The sequence below is a fragment of the Alexandromys fortis genome, unplaced genomic scaffold (assembly GCF_014885135.2).
Source record: "Alexandromys fortis isolate MF-2015 unplaced genomic scaffold, M_Fortis_MF-2015_v1.1 scaffold_331, whole genome shotgun sequence".
Classification (NCBI taxonomy): domain Eukaryota; kingdom Metazoa; phylum Chordata; class Mammalia; order Rodentia; family Cricetidae; genus Alexandromys; species Alexandromys fortis.
In genome coordinates, this window is record NW_026068215.1 from 30340 (window position 1) to 54186 (window position 23847).

Consider the following 23847-nt stretch of genomic DNA (forward strand, 5'->3'; position numbering starts at 1 on the left):
GATGATGTAACAACAGAAATAATTTTCTGGTTGGGATCACCACACATGAGGGACTGTATTAAGAGTCACGTCACAGCATTAGGAACACTGAGAACCACTGCTGTACAGACATCTAAACACAGAATCCGACTCCTCAGATATGTCTGGGACCCCTTCATCATTGTCCCCATACTCCTATGGATGCACAGCCCCACATCAGGACACCCACACTCACATCTCTGTGCAAGCGGAACCCTGTTCTTCTTTCTCCGTCATTTCTGTATCCACACAATATGCTATATTTCCAAATTGGTTTTTTTATATCTTCATCACTCATCTTAAGGTTGTGTCTGATCCTTTGACCAACCTTTTTCCTGTTTTGTGATTCTTCTGCAGGGTCTGGGTCATTGTTCTGCACACACAACCACAAACAGTACAACAGCAGCCTCCAGTCCCTTGTTGCTTACCTTTGAGGAAGCTGGGCATCTAAGGTAGGTTTGCTAGCAGGAGACTTGCTTTCAAGATCATGATGTCCTTGCCAGAGCCTGGACTCGAGGATGCTGCAGCACTTAGATCTGCCCAGCATCGTGGCCCTGTCCCAAGCTCTTCACAAATGTGGTGGGAGCACATTTGGGGATTTTTACAAGTGGTCCCTAGACANAGCACTTAGATCTGCCCAGCATCGTGGCCCTGTCCCAAGCTCTTCACAAATGTGGTGGGAGCACATTTGGGGATTTTTACAAGTGGTCCCTAGACACTGGTATGGCTCCCCTGGCTGTGAAGGATATTCCTAGCTTATTCTTGATTTCACTAGTAGCTGAAAAATGAGAATGCTATTCCATGAAAAGAAGCCATTGGTGAATTTAAAAAGTCATAGCACGGGGGCTGGCGACATAGCTCATGTGGTAGAATGATTGCCTAGAATGGAAAATGCTCTGTGTTCTTTGACCCTCTGGGCATGTTCACCCTCACCTGTAATACCAGCACTCAAGGCATAGAGGGAGGAGGAAAGAGACATGAGAGTCAATACTGTTCATGAGAGTGTGGCTCCCAGCACCCATGGCAGATAGCTCACAACTGCCTTTAACTCCAGCTCCATCAGGAGTCAATGCCTCTGCCAATCATGTGCATACCACAGAAAGGCAGACAGACAGACAAGCATACATAATAAAAAGTAAAACTAAAATCTAACCAAAAAGAAGAAGAAGAATCAGCTCCAGGTTATTGAGCCAAGGGGAAAACACAGTGGAATTTAAAATATGAACATTATAATGGCTAATGGACTTTAACAGTCTACAGTGTTCCTGAAAAGATGGTTCAGTGGTTAAGAGTGCATTCTGTTCTTGCTGAGGACGCAAGGTCTGTTTCCAGCATCCATTTCCAACATCCGTGATGGACCGTACCTCAGTACCATCTGTAGACACCGGAATTAATGAGTACATAATGCAAAAATACACACGACATAATTATTAACATAATTATAACATAAGTTATGCACATTCTTTGCCTTAAAATCATTTACAAATTAAAATAATTGCTGTGAAACATTAAAGAAAAATGCTCAGGGGTCAGGCAGTAATGAGAACAGTTGTCATCAGCGTTATGTGGCAAATGCATGCACTTCCAGCTATTTGAACACTGGGGTTACAGGATCATTAGTGCTAAGAAGTTTCAGAACAGCCTGACTAGGATAGAGAGGCCCTGCCTCAAAATGAAAACCAAACAAAAATCAGAAATATCTCACAAAATGCTAAATTTCTGAGAATAGCAATCTTAGAAAACATGGTTTTTCAAGACATGTGGATCATTATAAAATAAATTTTTGCAAGGAATTCGATGATAAAATTACTTATTTCTTGGGAATTCAACAATACACATGTAGAAAATGGAATGAAAATGTTACTGGGCCGAGAAGAAAACAGTAGCATTAAGAATGTGTTTACATTAAAATGAATACTTGAGCTGGTGCAGTGTGCTAAGCTGGGAAGACCAGCAGCACTCTGAAGGCTGGAGGAGGAAGGGGAAGAGTCCCAGGCTGGGCTGGGCTGCACCGTGAGACTCTGCACTAAAGACACAAGGTAGATATCAGGACTATTATCATTCCATTCACTGTGGGAAAATTTCAGCTTAGTTCTGTCATGGGAAACCATCCTCTTTCCATCAAATGAGAGGCACAGCCCTGTGCGCCCCTGGCAGACACATTAAAGATTACCATCCCCTAAATGGGGAAGTGACTTCTTCACCACCACATACAGCAAGGCGCGCAGAAAATGGCAGCTGGGACTGTACTCACATAGCTCATTCTCCAGAGACTTCCCTGCAGACAGTCCTGTGCCTTAGGGGTAGGAATCAGCCCAGCAACAGGCACAGATTTACTTATGGTACTATATGTGCTTTCCTGTGGTGTTTGAAATTTCGTATCCAGGAAGGAAAGTACTTTAAAGTGTAAACTGAGAAAATACTTGTGCTCGGGTGGTAAAAGCAGGGCTGGGGAGACAGCTAAATCAGTAAAGGGCTGGCCTTGTGGGCATGAGGCCCTGAGTTCCATCCCTAGAGAGCATCATCAAGAAAATGAAGTTAAACTACAGCAGAAAAAATAGCAAATGTGGAGGGAGATGCTTGTGTGTGAAAGTGGAGGCGAGCCCATCCCTGGAGTGTGCTGACCAGCCAACCCAGCCTGCCTTGCATGTTCCAGGCCAGTGAGAAACCTTGTCTAAGTAAAACTTCAGGAGGATGACGCCTGAGGTACAACACCAGAGGCTGTCTTCTGTCCCCTGACCACATGCATGTATGCATACAATGGCAGAGGCACACACAGACACACACATACGCACACACGGGCACACACCCACACATTGGATAAAGGATGTATATACCTTCTGTACTTTAGAAGTAGTCATTGTGTTCTGTTTCTGGGCAATGAAGAAGAAGGACAAATGGAATCGACTCTGATGCTTTGTGCAGGCCTCTGTGTGTGGGGTGTGTGTGTGTGTGTGTGTGTGTGTTCGTGTTTACACAGAGCTCCACCATCTCTATCTAATGAGGCTGCTTTATATTAGCCTTAGACTGGGATTGGTCTACAATCTCAGGTTTACATATGATATATCTAAGATGTCAAGGTTTATGTGCCAGGACAATATACTGAGGTGAAAAACACTGCCTTATCTCCAGAGGTAAAGTCCCTTCAAGTCCAGGTCACAACCAATGTTCCCTCCCTCCCAACCACAGAATCTACTGGGCCCAAGATTCTCACTGATGTAGTTCCCACTATGGCCAGGAGGTGGCATTCAAACTACATGCCTACATTAATTTTCTTTAAAAGGGCTGATGTTTTATGGAATAGCAATGCGTTTTTAGTGTGTTTGGAAAGCTGGCACACATATAGAGCAGTTCCATTTATGGACTGCAGCAACTGTAGTGCTCCACAACTCACTTCATCCTCCCTGAGTGAAAAGTGGGCAGTGCACACGGGATACAGAGTGGTGCTCTATAGAGAATATGAATGTGGTGGTCACATTGAATCCCCTGACACTGGGATGGATGAATTTCCTAGACTTTCCATCCCCTCTCCAGGAGGCTGTGGTACAGCCCCCAGATGGCTCCCTGCCAGACAAGTTGTATCCTGGTCAGTCACTGCCATTGTGTTGCACCATGCCTGCTGGGGATTTCCAAGAGCAACCTGGTGTTTGTGGTGTGATTGCCATGTATGCTTCCATGGTGTTTGTGGTGTGTTTGCCAGGTACTTTTCCATGAATATGGTCTGCATATGGTTCAGATGTAATATGTATTCACCCTTACGATGTAGACCAAGCTTGGGGGCCGTTCTCTGTTGCAAGAAGATCTCTAAAGTATTTCTTTTACCTCCCCATCATTTTAGAGCCACTAACTAGATACTGAAAAAGAAATTATCCCCTGAGACCTACAAGAAGAGATAACACAGAAGAAAAGAGGCAGGAACCCCAAGTCCCTTGACAGCCACAGGCCATTGTCTGAGCTACTGTTCTATTGCTGGGAAGAGGCGCTGTGCTGAAGGGAATTTACAGAAAACAGCATTAAATTGGGAGCTTGCTGTCAGTGTCAGAGGGTTAGTCCAGTACCATCACTGTGGGCAGCATGGCAGCAGGCAGCCTGGCAGGGCACTGAAGCAGTAACTGATAGTTTACATCCTGATCACAGGAAGGGGCAGAGGGCTTTGAGACATCAGAACACACACCCAGTGACAAACCTCGTCCAATAGGGCCACACATCCTAATCTGTCTTAAACCATCCACCATTGAAACATTAATCATAGGAGCTTATGGCGACCCTCCTCATTCAAACTACCACCGTCCTGTAAGGGATTTCCTCTGCCCCATCAGCAGCTGCAGAGGGAGAATTGGGGCTGGTTGAATACCCATAATGCATTGACTAGAATCTGTTCCAAGATGTCAGTCATTAATACAAGAGACTACTGTGTGACATTTGGGGCGAGCAGGAGGCCATTCAAGTTACTTGTCTAAAATAATGTGCTCTTCAGAAGACAGTAGTCCCCTTTTGACCCTCTTCATGGATACACCTGGTAAACTGAACCTGTAAAGACCTTGAGTACACAGGAATTTACAAAACGTCATTTGTCGTGGTCAGTGTTCTATCGCTTTGAAGAGACACCATGAGTAAGGCCACTCTTATCAAAGAAAGCATTCACGTGCCTTGCTTATACGTTCTGAGGTTGGTCTGTTACCATCACGGCAGGGAGCATGGTGGCACGCAGGCAGACATGGTGTTGGAGAAGTAGCTGAGAGTTCTATTACCTGATCCACAGGGAGAGAGAGGTTGACACTGGGCCTGGCATGGGATTTTGAAATTCAAGGCCCACCCCCAGTGGCATTCTTGCTCCTATGATGCCACATCTCCTCCAACAAGGAACCACACCACCTAAGCCTTCTCAAAGAGTGCCCCTCCCTGGAGACTAAGCATTCAAATATGGGAGCCTATGGGGTTCATTCTTATTCAAACCTCCACACTACCTCCAGACTCCAAGAGATTTGAGCTCTCTGTGTGCCAGGCGCATAACCCTGGGATGGTCTATGCTGTAACTAAGAGAACATTAGCAGATGAAAGCCTCCCTCTTGTCCCACACTGATGCTCCCCCACTTTTCTGCAAAGAGGATGTATGAAATTTCTCTCTCTCTCTCTTTTTTTTTAGCATAAGGTGAACTTCTCCCCACTTTGTGCTCTTATATGGGTATCATAAACACAACTTGGTCAGCAAGGTTTCCCTTCCAATTCTGCAGTTGCTTCTAGGCTACAGTCTGAGACATTATACCAGGATATCAGATATGCACATAGCCAGAGTTTTGTGGAACTCATCAATTTCTCAGACATGCACAGACAGGTGTTCTCTTCAGGTGCTTAGCTGACTTTGGGCAAATGAAAACATCGTGCAAATTACTAAAATGGGAAACTCAGAGATGTGAATTGTCCTGCTGCTTGAAGAAGCAGGCCCACTGGTGAAAGAAAGTGTCCTTGAGTCCTTCCTTGTGAGTGGGCACAAATATCCACAGGGGAATTTCCTTTTGTAAGAAGCAGCTATAGAATGAGATGGTAGGGCATGCAGACAGGGTACTACCTTAGTAAATTCCTAATGCAGTGAATAAGTTAACTATGTATGCCACCCTTGGGGAGCTGAAGTGATAGATGGTTCATGGCGAGAAAAATAATCTGTTAAAATTGGAGGCAGGTGGCTGGGTGGTGGTGGTGGCGCACGCCTTTAATCCTAGCACTTGGGAGACAGAGGCAGGTGGATCTCTGTGAGTTTGAGGCCAGCCTGGTCTACAAGAACTAGTTCCAGGATAGGCTCCAAAGCTACAGAGAAACCCTGTCTCAACCCCACTCCCAGTGGAGGCAGGTAACATCTGATGATTCATGTCAGAATGGCAGGACCGCAAGGCATCTAGCCAGGGTCTATAGCCTTGAGAACTGGGGCGGCTGACGGGGATTCAAGGATCCATGCATTCAGGGCAACAGAGAAATCAGTACATTTTGGTTTGCGTCATCTTCTGGCCACAATAAGAAAGCTTTTGAGAAATTACATTTCCAGTGATTATCTCTGAAATGAGCCAATGGATTTTTACAGAATTGAAATACTTCACGTACTATATGGTACATAGAAGGACCTCAATAGATTCCAACCTGGCCCAACTTTCTCCTTCCTACCATGGAAGCAAGGAGAGTGGCTAGAATCAAACAGTATGACTCACATGGAGGCCACCTGGAATGGTAGCAATAAGAAGCAGCGCACACTCATGCTTGAATTGAGCTTCAAGCTTCGGAGCCATTGTTGTGATGTAAGGTGATGATGGCGATGGATTTTAGACTGTTTCTTATTAACTTCTGTCTGCTTGATGTATAGTTCAGTATCAGAACATTGATATTGGTACTGGTAATACTGATATTCAGTATCAGATTTCCGCTGACTTATAGTTGACAGGATCATGCACACACGAGAGAGAGAAAGAGAGAGAAAGAGGCAAAGAGATCATAAGCCCCTGACTCTCCAGCCGATTTGGTGTAGCATCGAGATTCCTGCACTGTGATGTCCTCTGCTCCATTAGCTTCACCATAGACATAGGGTTGCTGACTGAGTTGTCACAAGCACACAGTTAAGGAGAAGGAATGAGTTTGTGTGATTCCTCATTAGCCTTGTTCCGACTGTGTAAGTTGGGAATAATGATGCCTTCCTCCTAGAATGGTTAGGAGTGAGTAATGTTAAACATAGGATCGCTGAGATGTCTGCAGTTGTCAATGAAACCATAGACAAAGATCCCGATTCCACCTTTTCTTTCTTCTGAAGAGTGTTCCTGAGATTCCTGTAGTTGGGTTGTCTGGGACTACTTTCATATGAGTAGCTATTATGCTCTCTCTCTCTCTCTCTCTCTCTCTCTCTGTTTCTCTCTTTTTCCCTCCCTCCCTCACTCCCTCTTGCCCTCCCTCCCCCTCGTGTGTGTGTGTGTCCTTATAAAAAGGATTTTTCTCTTTTATTGAACATACTAGACAGTGTCACACGGGGAAGGAATGAGGGACAGTTTACAGAATTCTTTAGCAGGGTGCTTACAAGGTTTAAGTCAGTGACTCCAACCGACCCAGATATACAGACAAATGCTATCAAGTAATATCTCTGTGTTGTCTTCAACATTTATGGCAGGTATTCATTTTGTGAGGTTGTGTGATTGCTTTCGACCTAAATTTGCTATTAGCAGCATTGATTACCACAACGTGCATACAATACATTCCTCTGGGTCAGGGGCACAGTGGAGTATGCCCATAACTGAAGGTTACAGCTATGCATTAGCTTAGGCTGTAAAAGTTGATTGCCTTGGAAAATTGCAAGGGAAGTAAGGTTTGTTGTTGCATTGTTCTCTGAAATGTAGGTTAAATAAGTAGGCCCCGTACAGAGTAGGAAAGCAATCTTAAGCGACCATTACCTCAGTAGTGAGGTCCAGCAAAAGTTCCAGTCTCTTAGAGTGTAAGCGACATTGTCATAACATAACGTCGTGTCGCCACAATTCCCAGATGCTCATAGTAGCTTTACCAACAGAAACACAATGTTTCCACCAAGGGGTGAAGAGATAAAGCAAGTGTGCTGTCCAAAGCCTGTCATCCCAGCATTTGGTAAACTGAAGCAGGGGTTCTGTTCTTCAAACAGGAGCTGCTGTTTGAAGGGGAAGGAGAGAAAGTAAAGAGAGCTCTCAGTGGTAGAATGTCTACCAACAAGCTGAAGAGCTTTGGTTCAATCCTCAACACTGCTGCCAAACAAGTCAATACGATTCATCGAGATGTGCAACAATATGGGAAAATTAAACATAAAATTTATGGATGATACAATACGAATCAAAAAGCCCAAATCAGGGACTGGAGAGATGGCTCAGTGGTTAAGAGCACTGACTGCTCTTCCAGAGGCCCTGGGTTCAATTCCCAGCGCCCACATGGCACCTCACAGCTGGCCGTTCCAGAGGATCTGTTGCCCTCATACAGACATACCTGCAGACAGCACTCCAACATAAATAAAATAAAAATAGACTTTTAAAAAGCCAAAATTGAACCTAACAAAAACTCTCCTGGAACAGTTTTGCTGGGGAACCCCTCCCCTGCAGGAACAGATCTGTTCTGTTGGGGAAGCCTTTTCCTGGAACAAGGCTAGCTATAGGCTGTTTGTTATGCTTATGGTGACTTTGTGGTCAGGATTGCTTTCCAACCGAGCTGCAGTGCTTACAACTGCTGTTTAAGCTGGAGTTAACCAGAAGATACCAGTGATCCAGCGGGGTGACCTCTTGCGTTCTGCCCCAATTTTTTCAAGGAGAAGATGGGCTACGTGGAAAGAGTCAAGGGTAGCACACTCCCTTAAGGACAGGATCCCATATCTCTGCTGCCCTTGAGCCTCCTTGCTCCCAAGTTTCAAAGCAGTAACTAGTCCTTTTAGATCAGTGATCCCTGCCTCTCTCAACCGTGCAAGGATGCCCACCTCAGGGTAACCACAAGAGAAGGAAAGAGGGATACCGTTCTCTTAATCACAACCCCTTGTTCTTGGTCAAAACCTGCCCATGTTGTCAAAAAGAGGTGTCGGGTTTCTATAGCAACTGGGACGTACTCAGTCTTCCCTCAAACCGGAAATGACTGTGTACCCACCCCGTCTTCAAGTTCCCCCACCCCCACTCCCATTTCTGAGAACAAAGCACCTTTCACCCTTGAGGCCACCTGAGAAAAACCGTTCATTAGATTAGGACGCAGACCATTGACAGATTTTAAAAAGTACGATTTTAGCTGCAGAATGTGCTTTAAAAGACATTTTGGTCACCATAATGCCGTCCTGTTTCTAAAGCAATCGCGATGCTATGATTGTTAGAAAATCTTAAAATGTCTCCACATGGACTTCTTTTCCATGCCCTTGCCTGTCCCTGAAAGTAAACTCTTTTAAGATAACCAAACTAATCACAGTCATTTGAGAAAGTGTGCCAGATTGCTTTCTGTTAGCAGAACCCTGTGCAAGTTTTGGAAGCAAAACACGTTAGCGTCAGCGAAACCCTGTTTTCGGTAGATGAAGTCCATCTAACTAAAAACTTATGGATCGCCTTGATGACGTCAGGTTACTGTGGCAACAGCGACCCGCAGTCTTATCCTCCACTCTGGCACTGTTTACACACGACCTTCCTTTCTCTCCCTTATCTTTCTCTGAAAGCAAAACGCTTGCTCTTTTGCAGGCTACCATCTTAAAGGGGGATGTAGACAATTGGCAAAATTCTTCTCAGTTTCTGGACAGCAAACGCGTGTCTGTTTGCAGGAGTTTTGTTTGCTATAATTGTGAATATAGGGGACTTTTATCGTCAGAAAGACCCACATGTACTTATTATGAAACTGCATAGCCTCTGTTCAAATCTAGCCTTTTCACTCCATTTGCCTGCATCAATTCCCATATATTTAAAGTCAGGCAATAGCTCCATCTCATAGGCTGTGAGATTTTTTTAAAAGTATAACTTACCGTTTAGTGTCAGATAAGAAGGAAGTTATTATTGCATATTATTACGATTCCTTTCACAAAGCAATGTGCCTTACCCTCCTCTGAGGACTGGGTGGGGGTGGGGGAAGGGAATGGGAGGAGGGGATGGAGTCAGAACTTGGATTGGTATTTTTAGAAATCTAATAAATTAAAAATAAAAAAGATTTCTTTCATCAGTGCTATTATTATGTTCATTGATAAAGATAGGTATGGATTAATATACAGATATGGCTTTCATCAAAGATGGTAACGCCATGCCATTTGCGTTCCTCAGAAAGTATGAGTTACTGGGCTGACATCATGGTTTAACGGGTAAAGCACTTACTGCCATGGTGAAAGTAGAGAAATAACTCCCAAGGATTGCCCTCTGACCTCCACGCATAGGCTGTATTGCTGATTTTCTTGGTGTCCTGTACTATTGTAAATGATAGCTTATGCTTCCTTTTTTAAAGACTTAAAATTACATTTAGTGATGTATGCGCATGGCGACAAAATATCATAGTTTCCCATTATGTTTCCTCTGAACTTTCCCAAAAACAGCCACTTGAATTGGCAGAAGACACCTCTGGGTACCCACTGAGCAGAGTACTAGGTTTGAAAAGGAACCTTCCCCCACCTCCCACCCTTGCCATGCTCTTGTTTTGAACGCTTGGTCCAGGCTAATGGCTCCATTTAGGAAAGTTGTAGCTTCTGAAGGAGATGGAGCCTAGTTGGAGAAAGTAGTTCACTTCGGATGCTTCTTTGGGAATATGTTGCCCTACTGAGCTCTCGGATTCCTGTCAGGCAAGTGATGGACACCCTTCTTCTGCCGCACACTCCTTCTCTCAACTTATTACGTGGCTGATCATTCGTCTTCTCTGTAGTGGACTGAACCAGGATTAAACCTTGCTTTCTGGAAGCTTTACCTGGTGTGTTGGTCACACCTTTGTGAAAAAAAAAAAAAAAAAAAAAAAAAAAAAAAACCTCTTCATCCATAGCATGCTAGCAAGGAAATATTTGTGACTGACTCCCGTGTGTGTGCCTTTGTGTCTGCTGAGCTAGTTGTCTCGTGAGTGTCTGGGAACTGTTTTGTTATCATCTCTTGTCTCACTCCAAGAGTGCTAGGATGACACACAAGTACTCTCTCACCTTTATCTGAGTTCTGGGGATCTGAACTCGGGTCTTCATGCTCTTGTGGCAAGCATTTTGCCCTTGGGGCCATCTTCTCTCACTCACATTTACTTCTCCCTGGTGTATTCTGAAGTCTGTGATTCAATCTCTCTCTCTCTCTCTCTCTCTCTCTCTCTCTCTCTCTCTCTCTCTCTCCCACCCTCCCTCCCTCCCTCTTTCTTGGAGGTAGTTTTGTTGTTGTTGTTGTTTTGTTTTCTTGAGACAGGGTTTCTTTGTGTAGCCCTAGCGGTCCTGGAACTCACTTTGTAGACCAGGCTGGGATTGAACTCACAGAGATACAGAGATCCTCCAGTCTCTGCCTCTGCTTCCAAAGTGCTGGGATTAAAGGCATATGCCACAGCCACCACCTAGGCAAAATCATCTCATTAAGAGTTATAGTATGTTTTCTTTCTGAACCTGTCACACTTCTTCTAAGATTCTATCCCAAAGGTATAATAAATCACACTGCACAAATATCAAAAGATATGAATATAAGCATAAGGTCTTTCCTTGTAAAAAAAAAAGAAGATGAAAAATAATATAGATGTTCACTAATGAGGGAGTCACTGAATAATACAAGGTACATCCACATACTATACTTTATATAATGCAGGAATAATAAAGCAGGATTCCTTTCTCTACTGTGTAAGGGATATTCAATGTATATTACTAAGTGAAGAAATTAAGATATGGAAAAACATCTAGAGTACTTACTATATAACACTGTGGCACTGGCTAGCTATGAAAGCCATTCAAATTTAAGATTAAATTCATAATTAGAATTGCATGTTCCTGTAATACTCATATTTCATGTGTTCATATATTCAGTGTCCCAAATGTAAAGAAATTTAATGGAAAGCAAAACAAATAAGATTTATGTTACTTGAGTAACAAAACATTAGGAAAACCACTGCAAAAGAATTAAGTATTTATGTGAACCTTCTTTGCATACCAGCATTTAGCAAAGTTGATAAGAAGTTCCTGTAATAGAAAATCTAAATAATACATACATAGTTATAAAATTATGATAGCACCCTTTTAACAGTGAAGATCTACCCAACATTCTTCCTTGTTTGCAAAAACTTTGGTGTGCAATACATATTTGAAATTGTATGATTACTTCACCAATCACCAGATGATCAGCTTTGATGTTACCAGAAGAAAGACAACTAGAACAGTGAGTTCTTAATGAGACTGTAGGAATAAGCATCACCAGAGCTGACCTATTTTTGCCAAACTCTTGAGTTTAGTTTAGCCTCTAATTTCAATATGAATTTAAAAGGTAGAGAAGTGACCTAAATAATATATGGCATACTAAGGGTTAAATCAGCAATCTTTATAGGGCAGAAGACAAACTCTTAATGGAGTCTGAAAAATTAAAGACTTTGAGCTAATGTTATTTTGGGTGTATCTTTGTGGATGATATTAAACTTGAATTTGTGAGCTGAGCAAAACAGCTTGCCTTTTCAGGTTCACATCACCCAAACATCCGATGGCCAGACCAAACTGGACAGACCGAATTGACTGCTTGAACCGAGCTATCTTCTTTCACTGGCTTCAGAACTGAATGCAAAAGTGACATTTCAACTGGAAATTCTAGCATTGGTTCTCCCAGTTCTTTGCCCTTGATATTAAGCCGTAACTATTTCATAGGTTATCCATTATTTATAACATGACTACCTAATGATCGTGTAAGCCACTACATCTACATGGTATTAATCTACATGGTATCATATCCGTTTGGTCCTCTTTGGATATGTTTCTCTTGAGAACATGGACTAATGCAGAGGGAGAGGACACACATTCTTATACTTAAAAGAGACATAGCACTAGAGATTTACCTACTAAAACTATGGCAGCCGAGGCCAATGACACATGTGTTTAATTTCAGCCCTTGGGAGGCTGATCCAGGATGACCAGAAATCCAAGGTCATCCTTAAACCCCCTCTCAAAAGAAGGACTGGAGTTGTAGCTCAGGTGGTATAGTACTTGGCTAGAATCTGTGGCACCCTGGATTCAATCCTCACCACTATATAAAACCAGACTGTCTGGTGCATGCCTGTAATCCTAGCACTTAGGCTGTGGCAGGAGAAGCTGGAATTGAAGATCTGCCTGAGATACATGAGGCACACCATCTCTAAGACTATGAGATACCAAAATATCCACACAAATAGAAGAACCAGTTGGATGTCACCAAGTGTTGGCAAGCATGTGGAATACATTGAGTTCTTGCCTGGAAATTTAGACTGGAACAATCGTTTTTAAATCGTGCTTGGCAGTATCTACTGATGCAAGTAGATATAAATTATATGAGTCAGAAATGCCACTTAAGAAGCAAATCTATCAGGGCGGTGGTAGTGCATGCCTTTAAACCGCATTCGGAAGGCAGAGGTAGGTGGATGCCTGTGAATTCGAGGCCAGCCTGGTCTACAAGAGCTAGCTCCAGGACAGCAAGGGCTGTGACACAGAGAAACTCTGTCTCAAAAAATAAAATAAAATATAAAGAAGCAAATCTAAACCATAGATGGGTGTTGGAAGTCTCTTTAGCTGGACACTAGGGGAGAATGCCAGCAACAAACTCTTTATATCACTCTTGAACACGGTATGCTACTGTACTTCATAAGAGAGCTACAACACAACAGCCTTGTCCTTTATCACCCCTGTTGTCATCCATGATCTCATGGAACCTGTCTATAGAGTTAATAGCTCTGCTTGTAGAAATTTCCAGGGTGCCAAATGGGAGCAATGTTGGCTTGTGAGGGTTGAAATTAGGAAGGAACTGTATGGCTCGGGGTTGACCAGATGTGTGACTGGGAATTTTGCCATACATCACTGGAAATTGTGGTTTAGAATGAATGGTAGAAGCTCAATATTGTGGTTCAGGTCTGTAATTACATCACTCAGGAGGCAGAGACAGGCACATCTCTGTGAGTTCAAAGCCAGCTTGGTCTACACAGTGAGTTCCAAGACACCCAGGGCTGAATAGTGAAACCTTGTCTCCAAAAAAACAACAATGGTGAAAAAAGCTAGAGCGGCGGCTTGGCGGTTAAAAGCACTTGCTGTTCTTTCAGTTTGCTTCCCAGTACCAAAACTGGGTAGCTGGCAATTGCCTGTCACTCTAAATCCAAGGACACTGACACCCTCTTCTCTCCTCCATGAGCATCTATAAAGGCATACACAAAATTAAAAATAAAATTAAATCTTAGAAAGGAAGACTGAAAAATAGGTGTGTAGGTGCTGTGATTGTTAAAATGCCTGGATAAGAATGGTGAACTCTAAAGACTCAGTTTACACATACAAATCTTCTCAGAAAAGTCGAGAATGTTATCCGTGGATCCAAAGATTTGGGATTACACCCGAGGCCTGGAATCATGGGAATCTCCTGAGCAGCACACCAGTATCTAATTCATAAGACATGGAACAATTTAAATTTGCTAAGAAAGACCTTCCAACCTTCTGGGATAGTTGGGTCTCCCCACCATGAAAGGTGTTCAGTTCTTACTGTGGTAATCCACACCTCTACCTGAGTCCAAGTCCTGGAGGTGGGACTCTGCCTTGCTCTTCACACCAGCCTCCAATAAAAAGGCATTAAAATGTAAAAATGGCATCAGGTTTCAGCGGTACCTATGATGCACATGATGTTCTACACACTGAAGGTATCTTCACCCAGCTCACCCTTCTGTGACCTCTCATTCCCTGAAAGCAAAACTTCTTCACCCTTCAGGTCACCCAAAGAAAACCATACTCACTAGGAAAGAGGAGGCCAAGAGGCAGGCAATTAGCAAAGTTGTCCCATGTTAAGGACCACAGAAACTTCCCATTGTCGGGGGGGGGGGGGTTGCTGCCTTCAAATGTGACTTTCAGGGAATACTATCAGAGAGACCCGAGGAGATCTCCTAGTGGATTTCTAGGTGAGCTAGCCCTGTAAAGGAAGGAAGACACACTTTGCCATCTCTTGCAAAAGAACTAATAGACTGGCCATAGTCACACACTTTGCTGATTCAGGAGCAGCAGAGCTTCACTGTTGTGTTGGAGTGACAGGCCTTGGATAATAGAAAAAGCACAGTCATTTCAACAATGCATTGATTGATCCCAAGAAATCCTTATTTTCCATTCCAAATATTCCCTTACATGGGAAGGTGTGTTTCCCTAGTCTCACTATACATTCATCTCTTCACCACGACAATAACAACTTAGGTTACTCCACATTATCTGTTGTGTTTATAGTTGTCAGATTGAACTCAACTCCATACAATTTCAGTTCTACAAAACAATTATTTTCATTGGTTGTAGCATGTCATGTTATTTTACTTATCTGAAATTTGGATTCTATGGGATATGAAGTATTTAATGTTACATCTAGTCAATCTAGGGACTCTCAAGAAAAGAGACTAAGAGAAATGTTCCAATGGCAGATCGATGGAAAACTGATAGCTGAGATTAACAACATAGACAAAACATTGACGTCCGTCATGGTAACATTCGATGTTGTATGTTAACTGATAGAATAAAGTAATGCACTGCTTCTAAGGATGCCTGGGAAGATTTTTCAGGAAAAGATTAGGATTTGACTCAGTAGACAATTGAATAAAGGATATCTGCCTTCCACAGTGTGCGCAGAAGCATCTAGACAATTGATAGGCCCAGACACAAGAACTGTGCCTTGCTGCAATGAGCTTATGGAATGATGCTGACTGTACATGGAAAATGAAGGGTAGCTGAGTACCTAGGGAGAGGACAAACAGCTTTCTTAAAGAGAGGCTTGTCCTAGACTCAACTAATTCCAAGATAAGAAAACTGGCTCAGGACCCCATTTCACAGCACACCCCAATCCAGAGCCCCCGCACATACAAACTCAGTGTCTCTATTACACTCCCACACTGCCTACAGGGATTTTCCACTGTAAACACAGTGAGGCCTGCTACCAATAGCTCAGGGAAGTCCATGAATTCCAGAGCTTTCTAACATTCTTCAGAGGGCTGGACTTCAAACCCGCCTGTCACCTGGTGTGGAAGGAATATTGAAGGTTTCTGCCACGTTTCCCCCGTTTTTTCTTAATCTCATCTGCTGCTTCCTCTTGTGGAGGTTGTGTGGCAAGAGAGGCTGCTCATCTCAGCCACTGGGAGGACCAGACTCTTCCCACTGCAGCGGCCACCTGGACACTTACCTCACCCTGCAAGAGCAGGGATGGAAGGAACATTGTGAAACACCACCTCAGGGTCAGGGTTCCCAAAGGAAAGACTCTAGGGAAACTGGGAACATGGTCACCTCTGCCCTGGGCAGTGTGGACAGTGGGAGAAGAGGGACTGCTTCCTTAAGCAGTAGAAAAATTCATAGGTTTAACAAGAATTTATTGTATATATTTATTGTGCTGGTACGTAGTGTGATCAAGATCAGAGGACAATTTACAGGAGTTGGTTCTTTTCTTCCACCAAGTAGGTTCCAGGCCTCAAACTCATTGGGCTGGGCTGCAAGCATCTTTGCCTGGTGAGCCATCAGATGGGCCAAGAATTCCACAGTCTTGGAACTTCTGTGTGCATGTCCCAACCCTGCCATAAAAGAATGCATGTATGTTTCCAAGTGGCCAAACTATGCAAGTCACAAAATTTTAGTAGATGTTGTCGATATTCTTCTAGTGTTAGAAAGTAGAATTGCTTTTTATTTTCTCTAATTTCCATATGTATTCCATAGTTAACAATGATGAAAAAACATATGTCTTAGGGTAATTCTGGACTTCATACTCTAGAATTGAAAGCTTAATGACTGAGTTGTCTTTATGCTACACCCACTTAAATGGGAAATGTGACAGAGGAAAACCCCATACATTGCTGGAGGAGAAATTCCATGTACTCCCTATGTAGAAAAACTAGGCAGTGTTGACCAAAAGTCAGATGTGAAGCTTCCACAGCTACCGCAGTCTCAGGTACTAAGGAGAGAGTCGGAGGTATGATGTACACAGGAGAAAACATGCACAAGAATGGTCACACAGCATAGCCACACATGTCCAAGTGGTCCCACATGACCTGACCCCAGAAACCTCAGAGATCCTCTCTGGAGTGGAAAGTTGCAGTCTGTATATTAATCTATGCGTTCTTTGGCAGCTACGTACACGTTAACACTCAGATGTATCGCATAATTCTCTAACGATCCCCAGATGTCGGGATCCTAAGGGCACTGATCTCCCTGAGTACTCTGAGTGAGCGGACCTCCGCACTGCCCTCTGATGCCCCAACCTTGCCTATGGGGAAACTCCATAGTTGCCTTGAAGTCCTGCAACTCACATGTTGATCACCAGATGGCACTTGGCTCTATTTTCTAAAGGCTAGATTTTCACTGAATAAAGGAATTTTTTTATGAAACAAAAATATTCCTCAAAATAGGTAACAAAATAATAAGTTCCAATGCGCCTGGATTCTCTTTGTGTATTGTGAATTATATAAGATTGAGTGAAGGTACACACGCACTCAAACACACACACACAAACACACACACACACACACACATACATTTTCTTCAGCCATATCATCAATTTATTTCTGTGAATTTGTAGTTTATTGTGTGTCAGGCATCATCATTCTAACCCCACATCTACATGTCTCACACAATGCCTTTTTCCCTCTTTTGGTCTGCTCAAGTGGATTACCATGGAAACCATTCAAAGAGACTGCATTAAACTGTCTGGTCCACAAAGGAAAACAAATGCTGCCTTGGGAAACCAAGGAAAATTTGGCCCATCCTTCCCATAGTGCTCGCTATCAGGCCCCACCCTGCACCTGACTATATCTCCCTTACGGAGGGGAGGGAGGATAAACCTTGTGTGGTGTCTGTCTTGGAAGTTATCCTGGGTGCGGAGTAGATTTTTTTATGATTCTGCTTTTCATTTGATAGTGCAGTTAACATGTCTCCATACTTAACCAAGTATGGATGATCTATAAGAAAGCAATTTTTTTAAGGGGGACATTGAGGTTACACCAAGCACGTGACTTCCCTTTCCCACACTGTGGGACTAGAGCCAGAGCCACAGGACTCAGAGAGGAAGAGGAACCACACCTTCAAAGACAAAGACAGGCAGAGGGTCCAGGCTGAGCATGTAACTGTCCTGATTTCAGGAAATGCTCACTGCAGGTTTCTCACATAGCAGTCACCTCCTCTCAGCTCTCCACGTGGGTAGTCTGTGAGCAAAGGGACACGCTTCTCCATTGCTGGAGAGAATGCAACTGTTCTCCAAGCCTATGGAGGGATCTGATGCTAGTAAAACACAAGCGTGCAATCTGGGGACCAGGGAACTTTCTTCTAAGGATCCATCCCAAAGAACACAGAAGGGGACACAAAGACTGTCAGAGCAACAATGTAGAACTCCAAGATCAGAACTATGAAAATCGTCTGTGGGAAGGAGAGAGTGACGGCACGATCTCAGGTGTATCTATGACCCAAATGACGAGGTACTCATGTGCTTAACCAGGTATGGTGGTATGCATCTGTGATGCCAACAGGCTGATGGTAAAGACAAGAGAATAGTCGTTTTGAGGCTATCCTGAGCTACATAGTGAGTTCAAGTTTTATCCGACTTATATACTGAGATATTATCTCAAAACAAACAAACAAAATAATTTTTAAGAAGGCAACATAAAGTCCGTGATTGTAATTATAGCATTATCTCCAGGACATATTGTGATTACACAACACAAGGTGAAGAAATGAGGCCAGTGTTATCTGCCTAATGTTTTCCTCACAGTTACATGTGGCACATGGAGGTTAATAAATTATATAAACCTATTTAAAATAAATAAAGTCAGCTTTTAACAAACAAAATTTAACCATAATTTTAAGTGTCACCCTCAGCACTGCTCAGATTTCCGGTGGCCAACAGCCACAGACAGCTAGTGCTTCCTGGGCTGGGCAGTGCAGATCCTGAGCATTTTCATCAATTCAGAAAGGTGCATTGGGAACAGAAGAGTGCACACCTTTACTGTGAGTGGGAGAATTGATAAAATATGTATGCTTGTGCTTTGAAACACTGGATAGTTGAGCACCCCCCAAGAAAAGAAAATGATCTCCTACAGAGTGCCCTAGAAGAAACCAGGACAGAGGCTGACAACATTTATGCTCTCGAAGATGCTGAAGTACTCATTCCATGCACTGAATCCAATCAACTACTTATCACCAACAACCCCATTGCTCAGATTGAGTACACCACAAACACTGCCCCCTCAAAGATGCCTGGGGAAAATGTCTGATTCCAGATTTGGGGCCAGGAAAGCAACAGATAAGTGCACAGTGACCTATCACATCAGGAAGAATTTGGAAAAGACTAAGAAGTCTGTGTTAAAATGGAAATCTTCACGTGAGTGCAGCAAGTCAGATTTATCAGGGAGATGTGGAATATTTTCTCTTACAGATTGAATTAAAGACAAGACATGACAGTAGAAGCCAAACCTACAATTGTTTAATATGTATGAGTTTAATTGGAGTTACCTGACAAAAGGGATGATGCTCCTCCCAGACACCATGGATTATTAAAAAGCCCAGTGCCAGTGTGGCATACCCCCTCCAGCTGTTGGTCAGGGCTGTTCCAGTGATCCCCCAAAACAATACAGGTCATTGTCATTGCTCTTGATTCCTATTGCTTAAGACACCACACACTTTGACCACAGGGTGTGGGAAATCAAGTTGACACTGACCAGAAACCTTCCTTCGTACTTACCTAGTTTTCCTATTACCAGAAGATACTACCAGGCTACTGAGGAGAGGAAACTCATCAATATTCTTATCCCTCTGTGAACTACAATAATGGCCAGCATGGCAGGATATACCCATGGGTCAACAGTGGCATGAATATCACAGAGATAACCAAGTAACTTTATGTTTGAATCTAAGGCCCATTTCACGGGAGGAAACACTTGCCTAGTACTAAAAATCTGTTCATGATCCCATGGTTGGCGAGTTCATAGGTCCCAGAGGTGAAACTATTACCACTACCACTATCAGTACTACTACCACTATTATTACTACTACAACTACTATTACTACTACCACTACTCTGGTAGGTGGACATCATATGAAACTCTCCTAAACAAACAAATCTTAAAATAAATAAACTTAAAACCATCTTGATAGGAGAGACAACCAGAGCCCCGGCTCAGTGCCATGTGGCACAGGCGGGACAGGTGCCACACTGATGAGCAAGTGTGTAGTGGAGAGATGAGGGGGTAAGAGAAGTGGAGTGGGTCCACGTGCTGTGGAGAGAGGCAGGACTAGAGCCTTGCTGGCAATGAGGAACAGACTGAGGACCATGCCCGCATTCAGGGCCCTGCCATAGCTGGGGTCTGTGTTGATATGAGGATATCCATGGTCTGGGCTGCCACCACCAAAGGCCATGTTGATGTCTAAGGACCATGCTGTTGCCAGGGCCATCCTGATCTGAGTGGCCTTTGCTGCCAACTGAGGCCATGGCGATGCCCAAGCCCTCTTGTGGCCAAGGACCATGTCTGGGTCTGTGATCCTACTGCAGCCATTCACGGTCTGTACTGATGTCTGAAGCCCGTATTACTACAAAAAGCCATGTGGAGGCCTGTGATCCAAGCTGCCACCCGAAGCCCTGTTGATGGTCAAGGGTGGTGCTGAGATGGCCATGCCCCTTGACAGTAGCAGGAGAGTTGGTCCTGACTCACTTTCTGTCACACATTGGCATTGGTATGATGTGGGTGAGGAAGAGCTGGTTCCGCCCCTTACTGGCCACCATACAGGTGGCTGAGGGGAATGCCTTCTACATAACTCCAAATGTCTGAGATGATGACACGGTGCCTTCTCACTCTTTCCCCCAAGGAAGACTTTAGGACCCAACAACAAGGGGAGCTCACACTACCCCTCTTTGGCTGTACCCTCCTCTCTCCCAAGAGCTGGCCCTGCCCCTCACCAGCTGCCACAAGGCACTGGAGAACTGTTGGGACCATAACTGCTGGATCTCCATGACCTGGGGCAACAGCAAGATAGCAGAAAGAAGTCTCAGTGAGGGCTCAGTTTTGATGATGTAGCATAAGCCAGAGACTTTAAAGCAGAGCAAGGACTCTTTGCAATGAACATTTGCAAGCAAAGCTAGATGAGCTGCCGTGTGACATACCGCAGCTCCCAATGGCACTGTGATGGAGAAGAAGAAAAGCAGGAGCAAAGTGGCACATACACCGTGGAGTGAGACAGAATGGGACAGGGAGAGAACTCTGTGGGTAACAGAGGAGCAGGTCGTTGCCCAGAGGGTTTGGCAAGATGTTTTCTGTTTTGTTTTGTAAATTTAATTTTTATTTTTTAATTTCCTTTGTGGAGGGAGGCTACAAGGGTGGAGGACAGACATGGAAGAACTGGGAAATTGTTGGGATTGTGTTCTTTAAAGCACAAATAACATATGGAGTTGCTCCAATTACTGCTTACCTCTACTTACTGACAATTTAGCCATCTAACATGATACTCCAGGACCTCTGCTAGTCTTCACAGTGCAGGAACAAGATGCTCACAAAAGAGGCCACTATGTGAATATCTGGATAAATATATATGAAGGAATTGATGCGTATTTGACATGCCATGTAACACACTGGTATTTACGGGAGTAGCAAGAGAATATGGTATGGAATTAAGCAGTCTGTGACTCCATATCCTAGAGGACAGAATATCAAACACAGTAGCAATATTTTTTAACATGGACAGCCATCAGAAAGAAGTGGCTTTGCCACACCCCACTTCCCAGGGTTTGATTCAGTGTCTGTTGTGGACCCAGATATCTACCATTTTAATAAGGACTCCCTGCAAATGTGAGGCAGTAATGCATGGCCCATTCAGGGAAATGGTCTGATAGGGATGGCTTCCATTTCAGTCCTGGTCATTTAAATGAACCCATGCAGGGTACAGTCATCTGGGGAGTCTATTAATGTTATTGTTCCACAGTATGCTGCTATTGCTACTACCTGCTCAACAGGATGTGTTCTTACAAAGCATCACAGATCCGCTGCTGTTTACACCGATGGTAAGAGAAAATGAAATGACTCACCTGGTGAGTCCCACATGATCTTGTCACTCTTGCTAGGTAACAGACTGACAAGACCACACCACACTTGGTTCTTCTCCAGGAGCTGGTTCTGTATGGAGAGTTCACAGTTTTCTCCCCTGTTCTACTAGAAGGCAGAGTAAGGGGAGAGAATGCTCATGGAGAGGGGAGGAAGGCAGATGAGAATGCTCATGCACTCTACTGTACTGAACATAGGGATGGAGTAGTCTGTCTGCATCCAGTCAAGTCAAAGATGTGCAGTGACATTTTCCTCTTCTTTGTTCATCTCACAGATCCTTCCTATACACACTTATGTATACATCACACACACACACACACCATTGGCACTTACGACTCTCACATACTGAACACAAGGGCTCATGTCAGCTTCTTGTCAACCTTCTGCGTGTTCTCTCTGCCTTCCTGTTGTTCTTATCATAGAAGAGAGCTGACATTGACAGAAAGAGGAGACAATGTGTCACTGCCAGCTAGCATTTGGTGATTACTGTCTTCCAGGGGTGGTCAGATAATCCAGAATTCTAGGCAGATAAATGAAGAGCAGGTCCACTTGAATGTGTGTCTTCACACGGGCACGTTATGGGATAATTTAAGTATCACAATATATAATGATGACAAAGGTATACTCCTTTAAAAAAAATGGGTGTTTCTGAGTAGACACAAACGCATGAGTAAATACATTAATAAGCAAAAGAGAAAAAAGTGAAACTTTACTCAAAGACAAGCAATGCTTATAGACTAGTAACTGCACAGGGAAGTAGGTATCAGAGCAACCCTTAGCAGGAGTCATGGTAATAATCCATATAGCAAAACCATCCATAAAACACCCCCTCTGTACACAGTCTACAGCAGACACTGCTAAAATCTGCGTGACTGGATGGGAAAACAAGAGGGAAACACATGAGTACTAACCTTGTCCTTTTTGTTTTGGGAAAATTATATTAGATATAATGAAAATGATTAAGGATTCTTCATCATACTAACCTTTCTGGAATTACAGATACATACATAAATCTTCACATGTCTCCCCCCCTCTCTCCCTTCCCCCCTCTCCCCCCCCCTGTGATCTCAGCACCTACTTGATGGAGCTGGCTTGGAGGTAAAGGACTATCTCTATGATTCCACAGATTTTATTTGGAGCGACATTAGGCCTATGACTGTCTTAGAAATTTTTCCCCAAACTGGGTGTTGGACATTTGTTTATTTTGTCATAATTCACTAAATTCTCTGAAACGTCAAAATACTGGAACTGAAACACAGGAAAATAAATGTTAGCATCAAGGACATTTTTATCATAGAGAAAGAAACCTAACATTTCAACCTAAAAGATTCATTAACAGCCTCTGTTAAAATCTACTACCTACAGTAGGCTACAGTGAATTATATGAAAACTGTAATTTAAAATACCTGTCACTGGAGATAACATAAAAAATATGAAATAATTAGAAAAAATCTGCCCACTCACTTCTATGTAGTGCCTAGACATTGAACAGGACAAATCATAGCTTTTCTTGTCTTCATGGGATCTGCACGCACATACACATACCCCACACACAGACACACAAGCATATATACAGTAAAAAGTAAAAATAAATCTGAAAGGTAATTTATTTAAAATATAAATGTTACATGACTCTTATCAGAAAGCTTTTTAACGTTCTGGATCATAGATTAGGAGGAAAATTCTTAGAGGTAACAAACCCCCTTTCGTTAAATGAAGAAATAACTGGATTGTTAAGACTTCCATGAAGTGAGAAAATGTCCACTTTTCCAAATATATGATAGAAACATATTTTTCCTGCCTGGGAAAATGAATGTGGGAAATTGTGTATCATGTGACAGCCTTATTGTTTCCAGAATACAGAAAGCCTAAAAAAGAGCCACTAAGAAAATAGACAATTCAGGAAATAAAAGTTAGCCAGAAGGGTGAGTAGATGCTCCACTAAGAGAAACATACAGCCGCAACATCCTTAACACTTAGGGAAGAGAGGCAGGTGACCCTGAGGGGACTCTCGACACATCCATAAAATACTCAGAAATAAAGACTTGTCATACAAAGACCTGGCAAGGCTCTGGAGGATGAAACTCTCGTACCCACTGCTGGTGGTCATGGAAAACAGGACAGAGACTTGGA

General features: G+C 43.3%; 1 long non-coding RNA gene across 1 annotated transcript; it reads right to left on the reverse strand.

The window, feature by feature from the left end:
* Positions 1–4635: 4635 nt before the first annotated feature.
* Positions 4636–21941, reverse strand: LOC126493422 (uncharacterized). Its single transcript, XR_007589811.1, has 3 exons — positions 21699–21941; positions 17711–17890; positions 4636–4769 (listed from the first exon to the last, which is right to left on the reverse strand). It is a non-coding gene; the product is annotated as an uncharacterized lncRNA (long non-coding RNA).
* Positions 21942–23847: the final 1906 nt, after the last annotated feature.